Source organism: Giraffa tippelskirchi, chromosome 10 (assembly GCF_054371585.1).
Source record: "Giraffa tippelskirchi isolate mGirTip1 chromosome 10, T2T-mGirTip1v1.2.pri, whole genome shotgun sequence".
NCBI classification, from domain to species: domain Eukaryota; kingdom Metazoa; phylum Chordata; class Mammalia; order Artiodactyla; family Giraffidae; genus Giraffa; species Giraffa tippelskirchi.
Genome location: NC_137284.1, coordinates 145,305,089 through 145,332,286, shown reverse-complemented (window position 1 = coordinate 145,332,286; position 27,198 = coordinate 145,305,089). Strand labels below are relative to the sequence as shown.

The 27,198-nt window shown below is 40.5% G+C and overlaps 1 protein-coding gene across 10 annotated transcripts in view; it reads right to left on the bottom strand.

Annotated features, from left to right (window-relative positions):
• The window catches only part of TRIM24 (tripartite motif containing 24), a 351,893-nt gene that overhangs the window by 322,683 nt on the left and 2,012 nt on the right, over positions 1–27,198 (bottom strand). For 3 of the 10 annotated variants that reach the window (XM_081533089.1, XM_081533099.1, XM_081533090.1), the window contains exon 2: positions 12,396–12,461. The exons of the other annotated variants lie outside the window; for them this stretch is intronic. The gene's annotated coding sequence lies outside the window, so the exon portion shown is untranslated. The remainder of the gene's footprint in view (positions 1–12,395; positions 12,462–27,198) is intronic. 10 annotated transcript variants of the gene reach the window in all.

Below are 27,198 nucleotides of genomic sequence, written 5' to 3'. Positions count from 1 at the left end.
TTTAAAAATCCTTCCCTGAAAGCCATCAGGGCATTTGGGTATTTTCAGCATGAGCTGTCCATTCTCCTTGCTTGGCAACCTGAAATTAACACTGTAATTTCCTTTACCACAACCTGGTGTCAGTAGATTGGCTTTGCTGCATGGAAGGCAATTGGACACAAGTTCTGTTCAGTAATATTGCTGAGACCTACAGTTCAGGATTGAGGGGCAGTGGGGCTCCTGGGCAGGGCTGCATGTACTTCACAATGTATTTCCTCCAATAAGCCTCTTTTCCAGTTCTAAGAAGGGGTTTTTGGCTTGCACCAGTGGGACAAGCAGAATGCAGAGGTGTGGAATGTGTTGTCTTCAGTGTCTAAACAACTCCATCAGGTGCTGTGCTTTTGACTGAGGTCAGGAGTACTAGGTGTGAAACAAAACAAATATTTTATGGCAAGACACAACACATTTAAACATGAAAAGTTTTCTCTGTCCTTTGGCCCCCACATAGCTCAGCTGGTAAAGAATCTGCTTGAAATGTGGGAGACCTGGGTTCGATCCCTAGGTTGGAAAGATCCCATGGAGAAGGGAAAGGCTACCCGCTCCAGTATTCTGGCCTGGAGAATTCCATGGATTAGTCCATAGGTTGGCAAAGAGTTGGACACAACTGAGCAACTTTCACTTCACTCTGCTCTACTGTGCATTGTGTATCTGCATCACACATCGACCAAACCTCCCCAAGGGGAGAAATACCTGCTCACCCATATAGAGCCACATTCTTCTAGCACCAAGATGACTCTTTGAAGGTAACATTCCTTCTTGATCTTGTAGGGGGTCACATGACCCACCAGTCTGTATCTGCAGATTTGGATTGTGTAAACTGTCAATAATACATCATTTAATATACAGCCCTCCATTTAAAAAAAAAAAGTATATGACTCTGCTTTGACTTCCAATGGGTGAAACAGCTCTCAGAGTTTTCTGAGGTGCTGTTCCTAGCTTACAATCCTCAATTTGGCTCAAATAAAATTTCTCTTTCTTTGTTAGATCAACTGATTAATTTTCCATCGACATAAGTATAGTTAGAAGCTTCTCCTTAAAGTCAGTTGGAATGTCTCATTGGACTCCATCCAAAATTGCACCTAAAAAGACGACATGTTGAGCTGGTCCTACAAACCCTTTGAGGTTAATGACCCAACCAACTGAGGTCATTGCCTGGACTGTGTTGTCCCAGACCAACATAGATGAGTGATGACTCCTAGGCTATTACTAGGTGCTAGTACAGACAATACATGACCATGGGTCTGTGGTGTTGCCAAGGCCTGACCAGCCCATCCTCAACTGGATTAACATTAACTCAACCAACAAAATGAGGCAGGTACAACAATGTTCTATCTCAAATGGAAAAAATATATACAAGGCAAAAATGACCTGGGACCCCCAGGGGTCACATGCTGGCATAAACATGTGACCCACACCTTGAAAGGACAACTTCTGGACGTAATGAAGCCTCTGCTTACCCCAACAGTCTGTTGGGGACAACATTTTGAAGAGGTTGGCACAGAAGGTGTGGCCTGGTTCATAGGCGGAAGATGAAAGTTTGCTGGAGTCCATTAGCAGCTGTGTTGATGCACACAACATCGGGAACCAAGGATCAGAGATAGACCCAACGAGCACAGCAGGCAGCTGTGTGGCTAGCTATGCAGGCTATTTTCAAATCCCCTCCCTGATACACCTTCATGGACTCCTGGGTCACTGCATGGTTTCCACTATTTTTTTTTCCTCTAATATTTAAATGTACAGAGCTGGGCACGATTTTGGTGGGCTTTTAGCACTGAATGAAACAAAAGAAACTTTAAATTTTCTTCCTTTAAAGCCATGAAGAGATAAAAATTAAGGTTCAGGGCAGTTGATGGGAGAGAAAGGAGTGATGGAGAGCAGTGGACAAGTAGGTCAGGTACCTGGGTGCTCATCCTGATGCTGCTCCTCACTCAGGGTGACCTTGTACTTGTCACTTTATTTCCCTGAACCTCAGTTTCCTCATCTCCAAGGTCCCTCCCAGCATAAACATCCTACAGTTGAGACTAAAGTAACTAATAGCAATTTTTATCATCTTAAATCTTACTCGAAACGTATTTTATGATGTTTTTCTGATTAGAATTTTAAGATGTTTTTCACGCATAAGTGCAACTGGTGTGTTCCTGGGGTGTGGCCTGGTTCCTCATTTGTGAAGCAGCAGCCCAGTGGAGGAGACTGGTCACCACTACTCAAGAAGAGCCTGAGGCAGGAGGAGAGCAGGGATCATGTTGATTTGAAGGTGGTGGATGTTAGAGGAAGTCATGGAGAAGAGTTCAGTTCAGTTCAGTCACTCGGTCGTGTTCGACTCTTTGCAACTCCATTGACTGCAGCACCCCAGGCTTCCCTGTCCATCACCAACTCCTGGAGCTTGCTCAAACATGTCCATCGAGTCGGTGATGCCATCCAACCATCTCTTCCTCTGTCGTCCCCTTTTCCTCCTGCCTTCAATCTTTCCCAGCATCAGGGTCTTTTCCAGTGAGTCAGTTCTTTGCATCAGGTGGCCAAAGTATTGGAGTTTCAGCCTTCAGCATTAGTCCTTCCAATGAATATTCAGGACTAATTTCCTTTAGGATTGACTGGTTTAATCTTGAACCTCAGTTTCCTCACCTCCAAGGTCCTGAGACCTTGGAGAAGATGTGACCACCAAGTGACCTTTGAGCTGGACCAGGGAAGTGGGAGGTTTCTCCCTCTCTCCCCTGTTCTTGGAATGTATGCTCTGTCTACTAGTCTTACAACTGGAACTATTTTCAAGGATGCATCCTGGATAGAGCAATGTGGTGCTGAGAACAACTGGACTGAACATGTGACTGAAACTGTTAAGGTCTCTACACAAAGTTATGAGATTCTGGCAGTGGGTGCAAAGATGTATTGTCTCTCAGTGCCCAAGACAAGCCTCACAAGTAAGTTTCCTTCCTTATTCAACCCACTATCCACCAGTATGGATTGCTCTACCTCTTCAGTCACTTCTTGCCCTCCATGCACAGGGGCCAGTGTGAGAACCAACATGGGATGGGACAAGGCAGTTCTGTGGCACCATCAAAAATTAAGACACATATACCATGAAGTAAACCAGTGTGATGATTCATAGTAAGAAATATATATTTGATTTTTGTCCCTGTTTCTGTCACAAAGGGCTTAAAACTCTTACATTTCCTCGGTGATAACTCTCCATAAGTTTTGTTATACTAATGAAGTGACTTTTAGAAAGCCCTGGGTCACCTAAGGATGGGGGCTTGTCGCCAGAAGAATCAACTAAATGCTCAGAGGGCTGGGTACCTGACCTCTGGGGAGGGCAGAAGAGCTGGAGCTTGAGTTTAGACACCAATAGCCAATGATTCAATCAATCATGCCTGTGTAATAAAGTCTCCACAAAACCTCACAAGGACAGGGTTTGGAGACCTTCCAGTTGGTGAACACATGGAGGGACTGGGCGGCAAGTGGAACAGTCAGAGAGAGCATGGAGCTCTGAGCCCCTTCCCACATACCTTCCCCTAGGCACCTCTTCCATCTGGCTGTTCATGAGTCATGTCCTATAATAAGTTGACAATCTAGTAAGCAAATTGTTTTCCTGAGTTCTGAGAGCCTTTGTAGCAAATTAATTGAATACAGGGAAGGAGTGGCTGGAACCTCCAATCAGTATCCAGTTAGATGCACAGCTGACAAACCTGGACTTGAACTTGCTGTCCAAAGGTGGCTGAGGGCTAAGCTCTTAACCTGGGGGATCTAATGCCAACTCCAGGTAGATAGCAGCAGAACTGAGTTGAATTGTAGGACATCCAGTTGGGGTCAGAATTGCTTGGTGGTATAAGAACTCCCTTCCCTCATACACACACACACATGCACACACACACACACACACAGGAACTGGGTGCAGAATCATTAACTAGTTAACAGGTACTCAGAATAACATAGGTTGTCAATGAGGCAGATTGATGGGAGCAATCAATGTAAGGAACACACATATCTAGTTGGGAACGCTGGATAGGAGAAGCTGTGTCCCTGCGGCAGGTGGTGTCTACTACAAAGGGAGACTTACTCGACTTCTGAACTGTGCTCCCTCAATGGCACATGTTCAGGTAACAAACTTGACCCCCTCCCTCCACACCCCGGCCTTCCTATTCCCTGTCTACTCCAGACTAATTTTGTTAAGTCTTTCATTGTCCCATACTCCATTCCTTAATGTACATAGAGAAACTGGTATATGTAAACATACGTAGTGCCTTTTCCCCCATTGTGCTTTTCTTTTTAACTAAATGCCCAATGTTGTGCTTTAATCAAATGGAGGTGTGTTGAGAAAAAAACCCTGACAATGAAAAAAAAAATACCCTCAATGCCTTGTTTTTTCCATTAGTGGTATGTCTCAGTTAATTTTTACTTTATATTCCAAAGAACTATTTTGTAATGGCAGTAATATAAACAATTCCAACAACAATCCTAGGGAATCTTGTTTGATTGGAGAATTTAAATATTTTTATTGATTTATTATAAAACCAAAGACAAAGTTATTACTTCTCTTGGTATGTAGCACCTATCTGTAGAGCAATCTGCCTTTAGAGAAGACATTACTTTAAAAGAAAGGAACCCTACATAGGTTTCTCTTTAGGTCAATTGTCTTATTACTAAGTACATTTCTTGTCTTAAAAAAACTTCACAATTGCTTATATTGCAAAGGAATGATTAAAATGTGAATTGATCATGCTAAACCTAAGTTTTCCTTAAGATTAGCTATTGTTAGCTGTTTCAAAAAAGATCTCTATTTTTGTAATTTGATATTTTAAAAAATTATTATTGGAGTATAGTTGATTTATAACATTGTTGTAATTTGATATTTGAATGGGAAGAATGCCCAGTTAACTATTTTCAGTTAACAATCTCTAAGGGATACATGACTGCTTCTCTGTCACAGCCAAAATCTTTCACCTGATATCCCTTCAAAACAACAAATATAAGGAGAAGTAATCAATCTTTGTATTAGTCACAAATCTAAAACTGTGACTGCATGGGCACTGGGTCAAGTTCAGTGCATCCAGTTTGCTGATTTTGGCCTGGATCTGCTAACTTACAGAAGCCAAATCCTTGAAAGTTTTGGCATCAAACATTTTGGGGTTTTGTTTTCTGTTTGTTTGTTTTGCATATTTGGGGGCATCAGGGATTTTTGGAATCACCACTTGCAGTGCTTTTATCCATAAGTACAATCAATTTGCATGAATATTTTAGATTTAAATTTTTAAGTTAAAATTTATGTGCTTATTGAGTAATTATGATAGGCTGAGAAAAAAATACTTACTAGTATTACTAGTAATAAGTACTTACTAGTATTAAGTTTAAATTCTAGTCTAAAATTTTTGCTCAAAACACATGTGAAGCACAATTAAATTATTCTGAAGAAAGATTTTTTTTAAAAGCAGGATTTCTTTCTTTCTATTAATTACTCTCTTATTCTATGTTTAGAATGGAAAGATGTCATTATTATCCAAGTGCAGATGGAGGAACAATTAACAGTCGACCTGCCAAGGAGAGGGAGGATTTGTCTTAGCCCTTTCAGGATCATAGGGCTTTGTAAGGATACTCATCAGACCTTCTTGAACCTCGGTGATGTCACTGAGAAATAAATATTCTGTCACCTTGAAAACATTCTTGAGGTGGGTCAAGCATGATCTAATCATAACACAATGGATTCTTTTTATGAACATCAGGAGAAAACACTCCATGCTAAAATGAATGCCTTCCACTATCTACTCCCATTTAAAATGGAAAGCCTGGGAAATTCACTACCAGTATGTATGACTCACCCACTAACCAAAATAGCATGAAGTTGATGCTGGTGACAGCCAAAGTCTTCTTTCCATTCATCTTTAGGAAAACTCTAAGGGAGAGTCTGCTTTGAAATGTTTATCTGTATATTTATTTAACACAGGGCCTAGGCTAGGCCGGGGGCGGGGCGGCGGCCGAGAGGGGCTAGGCGGGGCCGGGGCCGGGGGCGGCGGCGAAAGGAGTTACCCAAGGCCCAAGGAGCAAGGGCTGCGTGGGCACAGGAGGGCCGAGAGGAGTTACTCCACATTCAAGGTCAGGAAGGGCCGTCGTGAGTAGATACCCCTTGTTCAAGGTAAGGAGCAACGGCTGCACTTTGCTGGAGCAGCCGTGAAGAAATACCCCACATCCAAGGTAAGAGAAACTCAAGTAAGATGGTAAGTGTTGCGAGAGGGCATCAGAGGGCAGAAACACTGAAACTAAAATTACAGAAAACTAGCTAATCTGATCACACGGGACCACAGCCTTGTCTATCTCAATGAAACTAAGCCATGCCGTGTGGGGCTACCCAAGATGGATGGGTCATGGTGGAGAGGTCTGACAGAATGTGGTCCACTGGAGAAGGGCATGGCAAACCACTTCAGTATTCTTGCCTTGAGAACCCCATGAACAGTATGAAAAGGCAAAAAGATAGGACACTGAAAGATGAACTCCCCAGGTCAGTACGTGCCCAATATGCTACTGGAGATCAGTGGAGAAATAACTCCAGAAAGAATGATGGGATGGAGCCAAAGCAAAAACGATACCCAGCTGTGGAGGTGACTGGTGATAGACACAAAGTCTGATGCTGTAAAGAGCAATATTGCATAGGAACCTGGAATGTTAGGTCCATGAATCAAGGCAAATTGGAAGTGGTCAAATAGGAGATGGCAAGAGTGAATGTCGACATTCTAGGAATCAGCGAACTAAGATGGACTGGAATGGGTGAATTTAATTCAGATGACCATTATATCTACTACTGTGGGCAAGAATCCCTTAGAAGAAATGGAGTAGCCATCATGGTCAACAAAAGAGTCCGAAATGCAGTACTTGGATGCAATCTCAAAAACGACAGAATGATCTCTGTTCGTTTCCAAGGTAAACCATTCAATATCACAGTAATCCAAGTCTATGCCGCGACCAGTAATGCCGAAGAAGCTGAAGTTGAACGGTTCTGTGAAGATCTACAAGACCTTCCAGAACTAACACCCAAAAAAGATGTCCTTTTCATTACAGGGGACTGGAATGCAAAAGTAGGAAGTCAAGAAACATCTGGCGTAACAGGAAATTTGGCCTTGGAGTACAGAATGAAGCAGGGCAAAGGCTAATAGAGTTTTGCCAAGAGAACGCACTGGTAATAGCAAACACCCTATTCCAACAACACAAGAGAAGACTCTACACGTGGACATCACCAGATGGTCAACACCGAAATCAGATTGATTATATTCTTTGCAGCCAAAGATGGAGAAGCTCTATAGAGTCAGCAAAAACAAGAACGGGAGCAGACTGTGGCTCAGATCATGAACTGCTTATTGCCAAATTCAGACTTAAATTGAAGAGAGTAGGGAAAACCACTAGCCCATTTAGGTATGACCTAGATCAAATCACTTATGAGTATACAGTAGAAGTGACAAATAGATTTAAGGGACTAGATCTCTAGGAAGAGTGCCTGATGAACTATGGACAGAGGTTCATGACATTGTACAGCAGACAGGGATCAAGACAATCCCCATGGAAAAGAAATGCAAAAAAGCAAAATGGTTGTCTGAGGAGGGCTTACAGATAGCTGGGAAGAGAAGAGAAACGAAAAGCAAAGGAGAACATGAAAGATATTCCCATCTGAATGCAGAGTTCCAAAGAATAGCAAGGAGAGATAAGAAAGCCTTCCTCAGCGATCAGTGCAAAGAAATAGAGGAAAACAACAGATTGGGAAAGACTAGAGATCTCTTCAAGAAAATTAGAGATACCAAAGGAACATTTCATGCAAAGATAGGCTCGATAAAGGACAGAAATGGTATAGACCTAACAAAAGCAGAAGATATTAAGAAGAGGTGGCAAGAATACACAGAAGAACTATACAAAAAAGATCTTCATGACCCAGATAATCACGATGTTGTGATCACTCACCTAGAGCCAGACATCCTGGAATGTGAAGTCAAGTGGGCCTTAGAAAGCATCACTACGAACAAAGCTAGTGGAGGTGATGGAATTCCAGTTGAGCTATTTCAAATCCTCAAAGGTGATGCTGTGAAAGTGCTGCACTCGATACGCCAGCAAATTTGGAAAACTCAGCAGTGGCCACAGGACTGGAAAAGGTCAGTTTTCATTCCAATCCCAAATAAAGGCAATGCTAAAGAATGTTCAAACTACTGCACAATTGCACTCATCTCACATGCTAGTAAAGTAATGCTCAAAATTCTTCAAGCCAGGCTTCAGCAATATGTGAACCGTGAACTTCCAGATGTTCAAGCTGGTTTTAGAAAAGGCAGAGGAACCAGAGATCAAATTGCCAACATCCTCTGGATCATCGAAAAAGCAAGAAGTTCCAGAAAAACATCTATTTCTGCTTTATTGACTATGCCAAAGCCTTTGACTGTGTGGATCACAATAAACTGTGGAAAATTCTGAAAGAGATGGGCATACCAGACCATCTGACCTGTCTCTTGAGAAACCTGTATGCAGGTCAGGAAGCAACAGTTAGAACTGGACATGGAACAACAGACTGGTTCCAAATAGGAAAACGAGTACGTCAAGGCTGTATATTGTCACCCTGCTTATTTAACTTCTATGCAGAGTACATCATGAGAAACGCTGGGCTGGAAGAAACACAAGCTGGAATCAAGATTGCCAGGAGAAATGTCAATAACCTCAGATATGCGGATGACACCACCCTTATGGCAGAAAGTGAAGAAGAACTAAAGGGCCTCTTGATGAAAGTGAAAGAGGAGAGTGAAAAAGTTGGCGTAAAGCTCATTGTTCAGAAAACTAAGATCATGGCATCTGGTCCCATCACTTCATGGCAAATAGATGGGGAAACAGTGGAAACAGTGTCCGACTTTATTTTTGGGGGCTCCAAAATGACTGCTGATGGTGATTGCAGCCATGAAATTAAAAGACGCTTACTCCTTGGAAGGAAGGTTATGGCCAACCTAGATAGCATATTTAAAAGCAGAGACATTACTTTGCCAACAAAAGTCCATCTAGTCAAGGGTATGGTTTTTCCAGTGGTCATGTATGGATATGAGAGTTGGACGGTGAAGAAAGCTGAGCGCTGAAGAATTGATGCTTTTGAACTGTGGTGTTGGAGAAGACTCTTGAGAGTCCCTTGGACTGCAAGGAGATCCAATCAATCCATCCTAAAAGAGATCAATCCTGGGTGTTCATTGGAAGGACTGATGTTGAAGCTGAAACTCCAATACTTTGGCCACCTCATGCGAAGAGTTGACTCATTGAAAAAGACCCTAATGCTGGGTAAGATTGGGGGCGGGAGGAGAAGTGGACGACAGAGGATGAGATGGTTGGATGGCATCACCAACTCGATGGACATGGGTTTGGGTGGACTCCGGGAGTTGGTGATGAACGGGGAGGCCTGGTGTGCTGCAATTCATGGGGTCACAAAGAGTTGGACACGACTGAGCGACTGAACTGAACTGAACTGAAAAGAGATTTTGTGGAGACAGTATTTTGCTATTTCCTCCTCTTTCTTCTGTTCCTCTTTCTTTCTCTTCTCCTTTTCTTTCCCCTCAGGAGTTTCCATTTAAATGATGCCCATCCTAAAGGAGATCAGTCCTGGGTGTTCATTGGAAGGACTGATGTTGAAGTTGAAACTGCAATTCTTTGGCCACCTCATATGAAGAGCTGATTCATTTGAAAAGACCCTAATGCTGGGAAGGATTGGGGGCAGGAGGAGAAGGGGACGACAGAGGGTGAGATGGCTGGATGGCATCACCGACTCAATGGACATGGGTTTTGGTAAACTCCGGGAGTTGGTGATGGACAGGGAGGCCTGGCGTGCTGCGATTCACGGGGTCGCAAAGAGTCGGACATGACTGAGCTACTGAACTGAATACTTTCAGTGCCATCTATGGTTGTCCTTGGCTTGGTAATTGAATTTGGGTCACAGATAGAGCTTTCTAGCCTTGCAATCATGGAAATTTAGACCTGGGTTTGTCCTGATTTTTTAGGTACCTGTCTGGATCAAAATTGTAACTCTGGTTTTCTGATTTTACAACCTGTACTCTTTCAATCACACCATTATTCTATTTTTATGATAGGATCTTTGTGTTATTTATATATCACCTTCAATTGGGAACTACTAAGTATTGTGGGGTTCTCCATTTGGAGGGACAAGGTTAACCCAATGGAATGTACAAATTTTCTGGGCCAAGTGGGTTTGGGTTGGGACTCATTTAGAGGAGCCATTTTCCTTAAGCAGTTACATTAGTGAGAGAAGCCTAGTTTGGCCTTACAGAAGCAGGGCTAAGGTACAGTCTGGAGGGAAATGGAAGAAAAACAGTGCTACAATAAACAGCAAAATTACCTGGGAAGGTGTTGTGGGTTGAATTCCATTCTCCCAAAAGATATGTTCAGGTCCTCATCCCTGTACCTATGAATGTGATCTAATTTGGAACTCAAGATAAAATGGGCTTCCGATTCAAGATGGCAGAGTAGAAGGATGTGAGCTCATCTCATCCTGCGAGAGGATCAAAATTGCAACTAACTGTTGAGCAACCATTGACAGAAGAATGCTGGAACCCACCAAAAAAAGATGTCCTGCGTCCAAAGACAAAGAAGCCACAGTGAGACAGTAGGAGGGGCGCAATCATGATAAAATCAAATCCCATACCCGCCAGGTAGGTTACACACAGAATGGAGAACAATAATACCAAAGAAGTTCTTGCAGCATTGTAAAGGTTCTGAACCCCAGGTTAGGCTTCCCAGCCTGGGGATCCAACAAAGGGACTGGGAATCTCCAGGGAATCTGGCCTTGAGGGCCAGTGGGATTTGATTACAGGCATTCCAGAGGCAGAAACAAAATTTTGCAAACACCAAGACCCAGAGGAGAGGAGCAGTGACTCCCCCAGGAGACAGAACCAAAACTACCTGCTAGTGTTGGAGGGCCTCATGTGGAGATGTGGGTCAGTGGGGGCTCACCACGGGGATGTGGGCACTGGAAGCTCCCTCGTGGCATAAACCCTCTTGGAGTTTGCCATTAACCCTACCACAGACCATAGGGCTGGGTTGCCTCAGGCCAAACAACTACCAAGGAGGGAGTACAAGCCCACCCATCACTAGATAATTGGATTAAAGCTTTACTGAGCAAGGCCCTGCCCACCAGAGCAAGACCCAAGTTTTTCCCATCCCCAGTTCTTCCATCAAGAAGCTTATATAAGCTCTTAGCCTCATCCATCAGAGGGCAGACAGAAGAAGCAAGAGGAAGTACAGTCTCATAGTAGCCAAAACAAAAACCATGTTACAGAAAGTTAATCATGAAGAAAAAGCAGAAAGTTATGTCCCAGATGAAGGGACAGGATAAAAATCCCAGAAAAACAACTAAATGAAGTAGAGATAGGCAATCTTCCAGAAAAAGAATTCAGAATAATGATAGTAAAGATGATCCAGGATTTTGGGCAAAGAATGGAGGCAAAGACTGAGAAGATGCAAGAAATGTTTACCAAAGACCTACAAGAACTAAAGAACAAACAAACAGAGATGAATAATACACTAAAAGGAATCAATAGCAGAATAACTGAGGCAGAAGGAGAGATAAATGATCTAGAGGACAGAATTGTAGAAATCACTGCTGCAGAACAGAATACAGGAAAAAAGAATGAGAAGAAATGAAGACAGTCTAAGAGGCCCCTGGGACAACATTAAAGACATGAACATTAGCATTATAGGGAACCTAGAAGACAGAGAGAAAGGACTTGAGAAAATGTTTGAAGAGATAATAGCTGAAAACTTCCCTAAAGTGGGAAAGGAAATAGTCAACCAAGTCCAGGAAGCACAGAGTCCCAGGAAGGATAAACCCAAGGAGGAACATACTGAGACACATAGTGATCAAGCTGACAAAAATTAAAGACAGAGATAAAATATTAAAAGCAACAAGGGTAAAACAACAAATAACATACAAGGGAACTCCCATCAGACTATCAGCTGATTTCTCAACAGAAACTCTACAAGCCAGAAGGGAACGGCACAATATATTAAAAGTGATGAAAGGGAAAAAACTAAAACCAAGAATACTCTACCCAGCAAGACTCTCTTTCACATATGATGGAGAAATCAAAAGCTTCCCAGACAAGCAAAAGTTAAGAGAATTCATCACCACCAAACCAGCTTTACAACAAATTCTAAAGGAACTTCACTAGGCAGGAAACTCAAGAGAAGGAAAAGACCTACAGAAAATAAACCCCAAACAATTAAGAGAACGGTAATAGGATCATACATATCGATAATTACCTTAAATGCAAATGGATTAAATACACCAACCATAAGACACAGACTGGCTGGGTGGATGAAAACATGTACATATATGCATTTCTACTTACCAATTGAAGTTGAAACTGCAATTCTTTGGCCACCTCATATGAAGAGCCTTCTAGATTCCTTGTTTTCTGCGAGACAATACATTTTTATGGTTTTAAGCTACTCTGTTTATCAGTTCAGTTCAGTTGCTCAGTTGTGCCCTACTTTTTGTGACCCCATGGACTGCAGCATGCCAGGCCTCCCTGTCCATCACCATATCCTAGAGTTTGCTCAAACTCATGTCCATAGAGTCGGTGATGCCATCCAACCATCTCATCCTCTGTCATCCCCTTCTCCTCCTGCCTTCAATCTTTCCCAGAATGATGGTCTTTTCCAATGACTGTTTATAGTTCTTAGTTAAAGCTGGTCTAGGATACTAATACAGAGGGTTAGAAGTAGGATGAAAAAAAAAATACATGGAAAGGGTTGAATGAAGTGCTTCAGAACTATGGAAGAATGCTGTATGGAAGAATGCTGTGTTTATATTTGGATCTGTTAGATACATTTCTTTCTTTTGACAGTTTTATTGAGATATAATTGACACAAGACATTGTGTAAGTATAAAGTGTACAATGATGATTTATTATACATATGTTGCAAAATGACTGCCACAATAAGATTAGCTAACACATCTACAACCTCACATATTTACCATCTATTTATTTTTTTGTGATGAGAACTTGCAAGATTTACTCTCTAAGCAAACTTCCAGGTATACAATATAGTATTGTTAACTATAGTCACTATGTACGTTAGATGTTTAGAACTTATCCATGTTATCACTGGATGTTTGTATCCTTTGATCACCTTCACCCTTTCCCCCCACCCTCATTCCACCAATGCATTTCTTTATTAGCTTGCATTTTGCACACTTGGGAATTTGTATCAGGGACCTGAGATTGTCTAATAGCAAGAAAAAAATTCTTTATTAATCATTATCAGTAGACATAAGAGGATTTTGCATATAAAAAAGCAGAATATGCAAACATTAATCTTTAAAAAATATTTTTTATCAAATGATTTTTAAATCTTTTTGTGATAAATGATCATCCCCTGCCTTATTTCTGCTTTATCTTTAATTTCCACTCTTCAGAGGAAGTAATTTTAATTCATTCAATTGTTTAATGTTTTTCCCACATTTTAATATAACTGTTAAATTATTAAAATACTATTTCTTGACTTAGGAATTTTAGGTATTATTTATAAACATCCTAGTATGGAAAGAGACATTAGCCCTTAGGATCCTTCCACTTTTGTACCCCAATGTCTTCTTTCTCTATCCCTAATATTATTATTCCATTTAACCCAGGTGTATAAGAAACTTTAATTTCCCTTTATCATGTAACATACCGTATTCACAGGTCCATAGATTAGAATGTGGACATCTTTGGGGGACCATAATTCTGCCTACCACAGGGGCATATTCTTGGTTACGATTATTCTGTAAGACAGATAGGAGAAGGGGCTTGGGAAGTAGAGTTGTACCTGGTATATAGACTAGTACTTAGTTTCCCTTATTCAGATAGCATCCTCATCTATGCCTGTTGTCCTGAGTCCAGAGTTCAAAGCAAGATCTCCAGAGAGTAAATTCAAGTCTTCTGCCAGGGTAGGGGAAGGGTAGAGTCCTAGCTTTGTAGGGATAAAGAGGGCATCAGTTCAGTTCAGTTCAATTCAGTTGCTCAGTCATGTCTGACTCTTTGCAACCACATGGACTGTAGCACGCCAGGCTTCCCTGTCCATCACCAACTCCCAGAGCTTGCTCAAACTCATGTCCATCAGTCAGTGATGACATGCAACTATCTCATCCTGTGTTATCCCCTTCTCCTCCCGCCTTCAATTTTTCCCAGCATCAGGGTCTTTTCCAGTGAGTCAGTTCTTCACATCAGGTAGCCAAAGTATTGGAGTTTCAGCTTCAGCATCAGTCCTTCCAATGAATATTCAGGACTGATTTCCTTTAGGATGGACTGGTTGGATCTCCTTGCAGTCCAAGGGACTCTCAAGAGTCTTCTCCAACACCACAGTTCAAAAGCATCAATTTTTCTGTGCTCAGCTTTCTTCATAGTCCAGCTCTCACATCCATTAATGACTAGAGGAAAAACCATTGCTTTGACTAGATGGACCTTTGTTGGCAAAGTAATGTCTCTGCTTTTTAATAGGCTGTCTATGTTGGTCATAGCTTTTTTTCCAAGCAGCAAGCATTTTTTAACTTCAAGGCTGCAGTCACCATCTGGAGTGATTTTGGAGCCCAAAAAAATATCTCTCACTGTTTTCACTGTTTCCCCATCTATTTGCCATGAAGTGATGGGACTGGATCCATGATCTTAATTTTTCGAATGTTGAGTTTTAAGCCAACTTTTTCACTCTCCTCTTTCACTTTCATCAACAGGCTCTTTAGTTCTTTTTCACTTTCTGCCATAAAGGTGGTGTCACCTGCATATCTCAGGTTATTGATATTTCTCCCAGCAATCTTGATCCCAGCTTGTGTTCATTCAGCCTGGCATTTCCCGTGATGTACTCTGCATATAAGTTAAATAAGCAGGGTGACAATATACAGCCTTGATATGCTCCTTTCCCAATTTGGAACCAGTCTGTTATTCTATGTCCAGTTCTAACTGTTGCTTCTTGACCTGCATCAGATTTCTCAGGAGGCAGGTAAGGCAGTCTGGTATTCCCATCTCTTAAATAATTTTCCACAGTTTGTTGTGGAAAGTCACAGTCAAAGGCTTTGGAGAAGTCAATAAAGCAGATGTTTTTCTGGAATTCTCTTGTTTTTTTGATGATCCAGTGGATGTTGGCAATTTGATCTCTGGCTCCTCTGCCTTTTCTCAATCGAGCTTGAATATCCAGAAGTTCATGGTTCACGTACTGTTGAAGCCTGGCTTGGATAATTTTGAGCATTACTTTGCTATCATGTGAGGTGAGTGCAATTGTGTAGTAGTTTGAATGTTCTTTGGCATTGCCTTTCTTTGGAATTTGGAAGGAGGGCATATAGAGACCTAAATACTTTTTTCATTTATTTCACAATATTTTAATTTCTCTAAGACTTCTTTGATTCATTTGTTTTTTAGAAGCATGTTGTTTAGTATCCAAATATTTTGGATTTCCAGCTAATTTCTAGTTTAATTTCACTGTGGTCTGAGAGCACACTTCATATGATTTCTATTCTTTTAAGTTGGTTGAGGTGTGATTGGCGGCATAGAATATACTAATCACTGGTGAATGCCCCTTATGAGCTTAACAAAAATGTTTATTCTGTTGCTGTGGATGAAGTAGTCTATAAATGTCAATTAGAACCAGTTTATTGATGATGCTATTCACTTCAACTATGTCCTGACTGATTTTCTGTCAATTACTGGTAAAGGAGAGTTGCAGTCTACAACTATAATAGTGGATTTGTCTATTTCTCCTTATAGCTCTATCAGGCTCTGTCTTACGTATTTTAATGCTCTGATATTAGATGCATACACATAAAGAATTGTTATGCCTTCTTGGAGAACTGACCCCTTTGTCATAAGGTTATGCCTCTCTTTGTCCCTGATAAATTTTGTTATTCTGAAATCTGCTTTCTCTAAAATTGAGACGGCTACTGCAGCTTTATTTTGATTAGTGTTAACATGGTGTATCTTTTCCTTCCTTTACTTTTCATCTATTTTTTTTTCAGTATGTAGTAAACTTTTATTTTCTTTATTTTTATTTATCTATTTTTTATTTGTTTTGCCATACATTGACATGAATCTACCATGGGTGTACATGTGTTCCCCTTCCAGAACCCCCTCCCACCTCCCTCCCCATGCCATCCCTCCGGGTCATCCCGGTGCACCAGCCCCGAGCACCCTGTATCATGCATCGAACCTGGACTGGCGATTCATTTCACATATGATAATTTACATGCTTCAAAGCCATTCTCCCATATCATCCCGCCCTTGCCTTCTCCCATAGAGTCCATAATACTGTTCTATTTATCTGTGTCTCTTTTGATGTCTCGCATACAGGGTTATCTTTACCAATTAACTAAATACCATACGTATGTGTTAGTATACTGTATTGGTGTTTTTCTTTCTGGCTTACTTCACTCTGTATAATAGGCTCCAGTTACATCCACCTCATTAGAACTGATTCGAATGTATTCCTTTTAATGGCTGAGAAATATTACATTGTGTATATGTGAACATAGGCAAAACACTCTCCAACATAAACCATAGCAGGATCCTCTATGAATCCTCCCAGAATACTGGAAATAAAAGCAAAAATAAACAAATGGGACATAATTAAAATTAAAAGCTTTTGCACAACAAAGGAAACTATAAGCAAGGTGAAAAGACAGCCTTCAGAATGGGAGAAAATAATAGCAAACAAAGCAAGGGACAAACAATTAATCTCAAAAATATACAAGCAACTCCTGCAGCTCAATTCCAGAAAAATAAACAAGCCAATCAAAAAGCGGGCCAAAGAACTAAACAGACACTTCTCCAAAGAAGACATTCAGATGGCTAACAAACACATGAAAAGATGTTTAACATCACTCATTATCAGAGAAATGCAAATCAAAACCACAATAAGGTACCATCTCACGCCCGTCAGAATGGCTGCTATCCAAAAGTCTACAAGCAATAAATGCTGGAGAGGGTGTGGAGAAAAAGGAACCCTCTTACACTGTTGGTGGGAATGCAAACTAGTACAGCCACTATGGAGAACAGTGTGGAGATTCCTCAAAAAACTGGAAATAGAACTGCCATATGACCCGGCAATCCCACTGCTGGGCATACACTGAGGAAACCAGAATTGAAAGAGACACGTGTACTCCAATGTTCATCGCAGCACTGTTTATAATAGCCAGGACATGGAAGCAACCTAGATGTCCATCAGCAGATGAATGGATAAGGAAGCTGTGGTACATATACACAATGGAATATTACTTTTCATCTATTTTTATCTGTATAGTTAAAGTAGATTTCTTGTACATAACATGGTTGGGTCTTATTTTTTTTATCTATTCTGTCATTCTGTATTTTTTAATTGGTATATTTAGACCATTCATATTTAAAGTGATTATTGATATAGATTAATATGTGGCATATTTAAAACTGTTTTCTATTTATGTACTTTCTGTTTTTAATCTTTCCCTCTTTTCTGTTCCCTCTGGTTTTGAGTATTTTATATGATTCCATTTTCCCTCCTCTTGACGTATCAATTTTCAGTGTTTGCCCTAGAGTTTAAACTATGCATTTATAACTAATTTAAGTTCACTTTCAAAATAATATACATGCCACTTCACATCTAGTGAAGATACATTATAAGAGAGTATTCAATTTCTCCCTCCCATCCCTTTTAATAGTGTTGTCATTCATTACACTTATCCATACACTATAATCACCTAATACATTGTAGCTATTATTATTTTGAATGAACATTAATCTATTAGATCAATAGGAATAAGAAAAAAATTTAAAATTATTTTCCCTTTTTTTTTCCCCTTTTTAACTTCTATTCCTTTCTTTATATATATCTGAGTTCTTGACTTAAGTAATCCTTTTTGCTACAGAACTTCTTTTAACATTTCTTAAAAGGTAGGTGTATAGGCAAGAAATTCTTGTTTTCGTTTTTCTGAGAAAGTCTCTCTCTACTTTTGAAGGAAATTTTTGTTGGATACAGAATTGTAGGGTCTTGTTTTTTTTTTTTTTTCAATACTTTAAGTATTTCATTGACTCTCTTCTTGTTCGCATGGTTTATAAAAGAAGTTGATGTAATTCTTATCCTCATTTTTGTATGTGTGCTGAGTTGCTTCAGTTGAGTCCGACTCTTTGCAACCCTATGGATGGTGTAGCCTGCCAGGATCCTCTGTCCATGGGATTTTTCATGCAAGAATACTGGAGTGGGTTGCCATGCCCTCCTCCAGGGGATCTTCCCAACCCAGAGATCTAACCCATGTCTCTTAAGTCTCCAACTGAACTGGAGTGGGTTGCCATTTCCTTCTCCAGGAGATCTTCTCAACCTAGGGACTGAACCTCCCTCTCCCGCTTTGCAGTGGATTCTTTATCATCTGAGTCGCCAGTGAAGCCCTCTGAGCCACCAGGGAATCTCCTCCTACATTGGCAGGCGGATTCTTTACCATTAATGCCACCTGGGAAGCCCCCATTCTTGTACAGGCAAGGATTTTTATTCCTCTGGTTTCTTTCAAGAATTTGTTTTGCTTTCTGCAGTTTGAATGTTGTCCCTCAGTGTAGATTTTTGCTATTTATCATATTTGGTATTCTTTGAGCTTTCTGGATTTGTGACTTGGTGCCTGTCATTAATTTTGAAAAATTCTCAGCCATTATTACTTCAAATATTTCTTCTTATCCTTTCTTTCCTTCCTCTGGTGATTCCATTTTGTGTATTCTACACCTTTTGCAATTGTTCCCCATTTCCTGAATTTTCCGTTTTTTTTTTCTCTTTGCATTTCAATTTTGGAAATTTCTCTTAATATCTTCAAACTCATCAATTCTTTCCTTGTCTGTATCCAATTGACCAATAAGCCCATCAAAGAAAATCTTCATTTCTTCATTTCTGTTACAATGTTTTCATTTTTAATTTTAAACATGATTCTTCCTTAGAGTTTCCATTTTTCTTTTTTGGGGGCAGGGATAAACAGTCTTTATTTCACCAGCAGATGAATTCAGGTCATCTCAGGTTTAGTAGCTGAACAGATTACAATTTTTAAATTGTAAAATTAAAAAAAAAAAGATTGTGAACATAAATATACACAGGCTTTAGAAACTTATATAAGTATAAATGGACAAATACATATCTTTGTTGTTGTTTAGTCGCAAGTCATGTCTGACTGTTTGCAACCCCAAGGACTGTAGCCCACTAGGCTCCTCTGTCCATGGCAAGAATACTGGAGTGGGTTGCCATTTCCTTCTCCGAGCTCCCATTTTTCTTCTGACATTATCCATCTGTTCTTGCATGCTGTCCACCTTTTCCATTATAGCTCTTAGGATAACAATCCTAATTATTATTTCTGCCTGGTAATTCCAATATTTCTGCTCTATATGAGACTGGTTTTGATGCTTGCTTTGTCTCTTCAGACTGCATATTTTCTTGCTTTATAGGATGCCTTCGAATTTTTTGTTGCAAGTTGAACAAATTACCCAATGTATTGGGTAATAGGAACTGAGAGAACTGGTCTGTAGTGTGAGGTTTTATGTTTATCTGAGTAGATGTCAGGTTGTGTTTAATGTTTGCTATAACTGTAGGTGTCAGAGAATTCAATTTCCTCTAGTATTTTTGTCTTTCCTGTTCCTTTGGGCTTCCCTAGCAACTCCTTCTTAGTAAGAGTCTGTTTCTCACAGTTCTGTTGTCAATTGTAATCCCTACTTTTATACCAGAATCCTATTTATATGGTGATAAGGTGTTGCATAAAGGAAGTATCCTAAAATTTTATGATTGAATCTTGTTTTTATTTTCTTAGTGTGCCTGTGTCCCTGCATTGCAACCTTCAGAAGAATTTTTATAGCTTTCCCCCTCTCTTTTTATGTGAGACAGGAAAGCTGGAGAAGGACAGGAAGGCTGTCTAATTGCCTTTTGTCTAGGACACATTAGGCTCTGATAAAGCACTGGTTTCTCTGAGAGTGAACTTTTTTTTTTTTTTTATGGAGAATAAAACTTTTTCTCTGGATTTATTTATGGTGGTTAGTTTTCTCCTCCCCCTACCCTAAGCATGAGGAGATTTTTCTGTGATTTTCATTGTGAGGATCTGGTGGGGTTCTTAAAGATAAACTCATGAAAGTATCAGGGGGCACCCTGAGACTGGGCCCCTGAAAGTTTTTAACTCTCAAGCCAGTCCTTGTTCAATCTCCAGTAATTAGTCAATAACATCTGAAGTATTCCTACAGGCCACCATCTCTAGTGGCTTTTGCTCCATGTAAGCGGTGACCCACTTGTCTTTCCAGGTTCTGGAGTGTGAATTTGTCCTGCAACCTCAACTTTCTGATGGTTTTAAGAAGAAAGATTGATTTTCAGTTTGTACAGCTTTTTTCCTTGTTTTGAGGATGGGGGTGATGACTTCCAAGCTCTTTGACACATTGGAATGGAAGCAAAACAGGCTTGCATTTTTCTGCATAAAGTCTTTCTATCAATTTCTTTTCGAGGTCACCATTGGCAGGGCTTGGGCTCAGACAACATCTAAGGGTAGCTTTCCAAGGTGCTGTCATCTACAAGTAGGAGTTTGGGGTTTTTCACTTTCAAGCAAGTGGCTCTGCCAGATATCTCTGAGCCATGGCTGTGTTGCAGCTTACATCCGAGGCAAACGCCACACATAGGATCACTGCCACTTTACTCATTCATTCCTACTTTTATCTGATTTTTCATCTATTTTTAGACTATCCACATATGGGGGGGTCCTGGTGCCTCAAATCCCTTAGATTATCTGGGTTTCAACCTTATTAATAAGGAGCACTCTTAACCACTTCCGGTTTGGCACTGCCTGATATGAATCAATTTTTGCTTAAATAAACTCTTAAATTTAAAAAGCAAATAAAACAGAAAACCATTGTGAATCAGTTTGCTTAAATTCAGCCTCCACATACCCTTGTGCCCTCCCTCACTCTTCAGGTCCTCTCTGGCTTGGTAAACCAGTTACTCAACTTTCATTTTCATTCCAGCTCCCAAATTTTGGTTGACATCCTTCCCCCCCCACCCCCACTCTCCTATTCTTCTTGCCCTTTCAGGTTTATGACTCATAGGGCTTTACTATTATTCAGTGAAGTTTCTGGATGAGCAGAGGCAAATATATATTCAATTCACATATTTAATTGGAAATATTTTTTTCACTAAACTGACCTAACAGCATTCTTGATGAAGACAGGCTAGGGCAATGTTACCTGGGAGATGGTGGGGGATGAGGAATCTGATCAGATCAGATATTAAGGGTAGGGATTCTGGCTAAACTGACTTCACAGGGTTCTTGCTAAAATTGGACAATTTAAAGATGGACACAGAAGGCCAAGGTCAGCACGTGTACTTGAGATGAAGACTCAGAGAAACCTCACGGATGTTTAGTCAAGGAGAGAATCCTTGTCACGAGTTCTTTTTTTTTTTTCTTTTTTAAATGGTTATCACCATAATGTAAATCTTCTTTAGACAACTCTTTATCATTTGCACTGGAGAAAGATAATGGTCAGTCCAGCATTTTTGACTTCATCAAGCTTTTTTTTAGATATAACTGTAACTTACATTTCTGTCATTATTGTCAGTCTGATGAAATCAAAGTTGATATTTTCTGATTTCCACAGAATTCTGTCATTCATTGTCTAGTGTTTCCTAGAGCCCAAAGCTCTGCTTTTATAATGTGTTTGATGGTTTTGTATAAGAGAAAAAGGAGAATTTTCAGGTAAAAATGGCTCTGTGATTAGGTGCTAGATGAAGGGGCCAAGGAACCTCATAAATTCTTCAGCAGAAAGCTGCAGGCTGAGTCCCTGCTGCCTTTGTGTTTGGAATTTAAAACTATTCCCAAGGTATGTAGAAGCATTGCTCTCTGTTCACAGCCTCCCTCCTCTATAACATGGTGATTTCTCACAATGCATTATCAGGTGCATTTTGCTTCTGTTCTATTTGTTCTGATTTTTTTTTCTTTTCAGTAGTGGCTGCTTTTCTTTCATATTTATCATCCCTTTATTTCATCTATTTTAGTTCAGCTACTACCTTTTGTTGTCTTTCTTATCAAAGTCCATTCTGGTGTAATAAAGGAAAGCAATGCTTTCTTTTGTCTCTTTGAGAATAAGCTGGGTATATTTTATTTAAAAATCTTGTGCTTTATGGAATAACTCAACTGGAGATGGGGTTGTGTGAGATTTTCACATGAGTCTTTCCTGTCTTAATCTTCTATTGTTTGTAATATTGGGTTGTTTTTGTTTGCAATACTAGGTTAGTTTGTTTTTTTGTCCTATGTTTTTATTTGTTTATCTTTGTTGAAATTATCTAAGTGTTTTCCTTGGTGGGGAGAGTGGGTACTGGTTTTAAGACTAGTGAATTCAAACCTGTTTGACCATAGAAAGAATTATCCAGGGACAATTGAAAATTTTGTTTTTGGGTTTCCATTCACTTGGAGGTCTCATCTCTTTCAGAGTATAGGCAAGATTATCCTAACGAGTGCCTCCACAGTGTTTTCTAAGAGCCATTCAGCATTTTTTAGTTCCCTTTGTAGATGCAAATTATCAGTTCAAATCATCTAAGCAAAGAAAAAAGACCTCTCCAAATCTCATCTGAGTAGAAAATCTCCTTGGGTGTGAAGTCCCAGTTCAGAGAACAAAGAAAGAATAGACCAGAGGTTTATTTACCTTTCACTGCTTCAGGGATTCAGAGGCCAGCAAGCAGGCAGATGCAAAAGAAAGCTTAGGACTAGACATTCTTTTTTTCTGTTCTTTCTTTCTTCTTCTTTTGTGAGATGCAATAAACAGACATGCCCAGAGGCAAGGGAGCTAAGGAGTTTATAAACTTGGGATGGGGGAGGGGTGGGGAGGGAGCAATGCCATGGCAATATTATAAAGGCCTTTGTTACTGATTAAGGTCAAGGGAATGGTGAAACACAGACTCCAGAGAGGAGTCCTATGGGAATGCAATCTAAGAGAGCTGAGCTTGGGAAGATGAATAGTAACTTTCCCTCCTGGGGAGATTAACAGAATGTAGAGGTCTTACCCTTAGGAGATTCTGATAAGCCAGACTTGGAATGGGATCCTTCCCCAATATCCCATCTCCTCTTGAGAATCATGGGCTACATTGAGAGGAGAGTATTATTCATAACAGCTAAGGTTAAGACAAAAGAGGACTTGGGCTTCTGTGGAGACTTCCAAGCCTAAACCAAATGTCATTCTTAAAGGCAGGTGATGAGTCTTACTTTCGTAATCACAAATAATGGTGTTGCTGTCACCAGTAAAGCCTATTGACAATTCCCAGGAATGTTAATAAAAATAGAATTTGGGTAATAAAATAAAAAGCTTAACCTTTTCCCCTTTGTGCTTAGCATAGTTTCATTTGTTCATAGGGTACCACATGCAGAGGCTTTACATCTGGCACTTCAGACCAGAGTTCCTATGTGAAATGGCTTTGCCTGACATCTCAGCTTAGCAGGCTGTGTGCAGAAATGCTGCACCCAGCACTTTGATCTGGAATGCTGTGAGCAGCACAGCTGTGCTGACCCTCAAGAGCTCCAATCCCCTCCCTGCTGACAAGAACCCTATAAGGCAGCTCTACCAATGTTCTTTGAGGGAGAGCATGGACTCTATAGAGTGCAAGCTCACACCTCTCCATTCTTTGATCAAAGAATATAGCTTTCCTTTGCTTCTTAACTAAACTCAGCCTCACTGTATTGGTGTGAGTGACATTAGGCAGGAGAACCCTTTTGGAAGAGCCAGGGAGGGTTGATAACAAATTTTTGGTGACTCAGACGGGACTGATTGTAGCCGTTCTACCTGGACCCACCCGCCAGGCTCTGAACTCACTAGACACTGTAGGAACTAGAGAGGATAACTATCATATCCCTGAGGCAGTCCCGTCAATGTAAAAATATAACTTAAAGGGAATCCAGGCAGCAGGAAAGGAACCGGTCAATTGGAAAAAAATAAAGGAAATAAAACAGGAGCCAACGGAAAACACTTTGGCATTCCTGGAGTGTCTCAAGGACTGTCTCCGAATTTATACTACCATTGACGCTGAGTCATTGGAAGGGAATGCAATCCTGATGTTGTATTTCATTTCCCAAAGTGCTGCTGATATTAGGTATAAAATTCAGAATCTGGAAATAGAACCAGTTAGCCCTATCTCCTGTCTGATGCAGGTTGCCTGAAAAGTACAAGTATTAGTCACTCAGTCACGTCTGACTCTTTGCAGTCCCATGGATTGTAGCCCACCAGGTTGCTCTGTCCATGGAATTCTCCAGGAAAAAAATACTGGAGTGAGCAGCCATTCCCTTCTCCAGGGGATCTTTCCAACCTAGGGATCGAACCCAGGTCTCCTGAATTGCAGGCGGATTCTTTACTATCTGAGCCACAAAAATAAGACAAAAGTAGAAGACTGCTGACTGGGTGTTTAAAAACAAAGCTATAGAGGAGGAAAAGTCAGAGGATAAAAACAGTTGGAGGAAAGCCCACATACTGGCTGTTGCCCTCCAACGTGAATTAGTCAGCATGGGAATCTGAACTAACTGCCCATAGAGACCTCTGACTCTGGTGAGTGACTACTTGCCTCTATCGAGGGATAGCAAGCCAAAGAAACTGGGTCCCAGTCTGTGTACCATAAACAAGAGGGACACTGGAAGAGATAATGTCCTCAGTGTCCTTGAAGCGGGACACAGTCATTACCATAAAAACCTGTCACTCAAAATCATGCCACCCCACTACCAACAGGAGCAGGGCCTCCTGAGCATGATTATACAAAGCACCATCTATTCAAGTTGCTCTGACTTAGAAAGTGAGTTTCTCTCAGACACCACCGAGGTATCTGGTTCACAGTTGGGAACAATTTTATGAGAGAAGAAGAAAAGGATAGTGGAATAAGCAGTGACATCTTAGACAAAGTCATTGAGGCACAAAGCCTACCTCCAGGGACTTTAGCCCAAAAGGCCAAGCTGATGGCCCTCACCTGAGCCTTAGAGCTCAGAACAGGGAAAAATCCTAGATATTTACATGGACTACTAGTGTGCATATGCCATCCTACATGCACACAGGGCTATTTGAAAGTAAAGAGTTGTGCTTAATGTAGAGAAGGAGCAAGGGAAACATGGCTTAAACATATTGAGACTCCTAGAAGCAGTGCAATTTCTGAAACAAGTGACAGTGATTCACTGTAGGGGTCATCAAAAAGGGCAAACAGAGGTAATAAAGGGAAACAATGAAGCAGATGGAGCTGCCAAAAGGGCAGTCTTAGAACCAGTAACCTGGCAACTACCCCTCATACCTAAGAGGACAGATCTATCCAATTATTCCCCAGTCTATACAAATGAAGAATTAGACAAAGCCCAGAAATGGGGCTTCAGCAGAGACCTAGGAGGCCATAGGTGGCTCGTTAATGGGCATAAACAATACTTCCTTTCCCAAACTGAAGCTTATCAAGCCATTGGAGAGGCTCATCAAGGAACTTACTATAGGAGGGAAGCCTTATATAATTGGTTAGCTGAAGTCATGGAAACTCTTGGCATGAAAAGTATGATCAGTTGGATAGCTGAGACATGTCCCATCTGCTCAAGGAATAACCCCAACACTGGATCCCCAGATAAGGCCCCCAAGATAAGGTTCATTTAGATCATAAGGACATATCCTGGGGAAGATAGTCAGATTGTTTTCACTGTCCTTCTGATAGTACCAGGCAATTTCAGATATCTCTTGGTGCTAGTGGATGTATTTCCAAGGTAAGTAGAGGAGTTCCCCACTAGAACTGGAATGGCAGCAGTACTGGCTAATGCATTACTAAAAGAGAAAAAAGCCAAGATCCCAACTAAGTGATAATGGTCCAGCATTTGTGGCAAAAGGGCAAGTGCCCTGGGTATAAAATGGACCCTACACTCAGCCTGGAGACTCCAATCATTGAGGAAAGTAGAGAGATCTAATCAAACCTTAAAATGAACCTTAGTCAAGCTATGCCAAAAGACTCGAGAAAATTGGATTAAATTATTCCCAACCGCCCTGATATGCATGCCATTAGTGCCCAGATATAAGTTAAATTTAAGTGTGTTTGAACTTGCATATGGTAGGCCCATTCCCAAAGCCTGAGAGAAGGGACCCCTTAGCTCCCTTGAGATGGAACCACTTCAGTATGTCTTCTAGGTAAAAGAATCCATGAAAGCCCTCACAAAATATGGTAATCAGGTGTGTCTGCACTCACTAACTTAGCCCTCAACTACTAAAGGGGAGGAGACTGAGTGTATCTAAAAACCTGGAAAACAAGCAGCCACAAGACCGCCTCACTTTATTTTTCTTTTCTGTACATGTTTTCTTTATTGAGGTATAGTTGGCATATAATAAACTGCACATATTTTAAAGGGTGCCACTTGATAGTTTTAACATATGTATACAACTGTGAAGCTCTCACCATAGTCAGGATAGAGAACACCCAAAAAATTTCCTAAAATTTTCCTCATGCTCTTTTTAATCCCTCTTTCCCCTTACTCCCAATGTAGTTACTGATCTGCTTTCTGTTACCACAGATTAATTTCTATTTTCTAGAAATCATCCTGTTTTCTAGGAATCATCTAGGCTGTACTATGTTTTTTGTTTGTTTGTGTTTTGGTCTGGCTTCTTTCACTAAGAATAATTATTTTGAGGTTCATCCATGTTGTTGCCAGTATTCATTGCTTATTCTTTTTTATTGCTGAATCATATTTCATTGTACTACAGTTTATCTGTTCAACCATTCAATTGGTTTTTAAAATTAATTTTTATTGGAGTGTAGTTGATTTACAACATTGTGTTAGTTTCTGCTGTACAGCATACATACACACATATCCACTCTTTTTTAGATTCTATACCCATACAGGTCATTACAGAACGTTGTACACTCAATTGTTGATGAATGAAACATTTGTGTTGTCTCCAGATTTTGACTGCTACAAGTAAAGCTGCTATGAACTTTCAAGTGTGTGTATCTTTTTACATTTGCTTTTCTCTTAGATCGACACTTAAGAGTGGAATGACTGGATCATATGGTAGGTATATATACATATATATATAACTTTCACCATTGGCATCATCTGGGAAGCCCTTATCTAACTTTTAAGAAACTGTCAAACTGTTTTCCAAAGTGGTTGTACCATTTTACACTCCCTCAACAGTATATGAGAGTCCCAGTTCTTCCATA